Below are 1,595 nucleotides of genomic sequence, written 5' to 3'. Positions count from 1 at the left end.
AGCATGTGAGCCATTGGAAAACGCTCCTCGCTGATCTCCGTCAACGACGAACTACGAAGGCCGTAAACGAGATCATCGCCCCAAAGCCTCGCACGCAACACAATTAGTTGCACCTCCAAGTCTCGATTTGTCGGGGGAGATTGTAAGGATTGCGTCGACAAACTTGTCGATGCAAGCGCGGCCAGCCGATGCTGGAGCACTGCATAGGAGCTGCAAAGAAAACAGACGCAGTAAAGGAGAAACATGAGATTAGCCTTTACACTAGCACAGTGAACTCAACGTAATTCACTTTCCGATTTGCCTCCGACTCCGACTCCGACTTCCGACCGCTACATTTGGTAGCACTTGTTGGTCCTCTGCCTCGCCGTCAGCTTCCTCAGCATCATCCTCAGCCTCCGTTTTCTCTGCCTCGCCCGTGATCGGTTTAACGAGGGTATTGCTTTCCAGAGAAGTGAAAGCACTGTCGGTATTGGTTGTGAGTCTGCTCTACAGCTGACCCGGCAGTTTCTTGTGAAGGTCCAAGAAATCAGTTTTTGAGGGATATCCGTTTCGAAGATCTGTAAATCTTGCCATCTTTATGGAGGTCTGATTGTGTCAATAATTCCGACCTTTTCTGGAAGGGTGACAACTGATTCGGAGAAGACAGTTGCATCCATCAACGTTCGTCAACCGTTCGTCATCCGAATGTTCGGCCAAGCGACTGTTGAAGTTCCGACCCGACCTTTCAGTGCATGAGCTGTGTCAGCAAGAAGATCAAGAATCAGACCAAGAGTGGGTACACGACTGTTCACAGTTATAAGTGTACTCTGATCCGAGATCCGAACAGATCCGACCAGGCACGTCAAGACTTGGTTGACGCGATAGCCAAGGCCCGTCGCATCTGTGAAGTGTTGCAAAGCCAGACCAGGTGTAAAGTCGCTGTAGGCAAAACCGCCAGCAGCGTACTCAAGTGTGTAAACTTAGCACATCACTCCATCGTTGAAGCCGAACTGAGGTTACGTCTCAGATCGACATTCTGTTTCAGCGTCAAGTCCTAAGAGACAAGGAACGTTCCCAGCAAGAGTTACCTTGAGGTAATTACAGAACTTCAGGAAAAGTCAAGATCTAATCTACTTTTGCCGACTGTATTTTACTCGTCCAATCAGTGCCAAGAATGAAAACAAGTTACATAACAAGCAACAAAAACAAGAAATAAACAAAACAAAAGATGTGGAGACAATGGCACAAGAAGTAAATCCGATGGAGATGATGATGCACATGCTGCAAGAGCAACGGAACATGATACAACAACAGATGCAAATGCAGCAAGACATGATATCAGCCGTTCGTCCGGCACCGCGAGACAGTAACACTCCGCGTGAACTGCGGGCAGAAGGGATATCAGCACCGAAGTTTGATGGCAAAGGAGATGTTGCAAACTTCTTCTTCCGCGCCAAGCTATTTTTGTCTTCGAAGAACATTCCGTACGATGACGAGGCACCACAAGAGAGACCGTTGGCAATCCTTCTGCCAAGTCTCACTGACTCCGCGGCAGCATGGTTACGAGAGTACAGTATCGAGCACAACAACATCGCGTCGGTTACGCACCTTGAAGG

Source organism: Plasmopara halstedii (assembly GCF_900000015.1).
Source record: "Plasmopara halstedii genome assembly, contig: Scaffold_816, whole genome shotgun sequence".
NCBI classification, from domain to species: Eukaryota; Oomycota; class Peronosporomycetes; order Peronosporales; family Peronosporaceae; genus Plasmopara; species Plasmopara halstedii.
The sequence above is the reverse complement of the archived record's forward strand: the minus strand, read 5'-3'. Positions refer to the sequence as shown.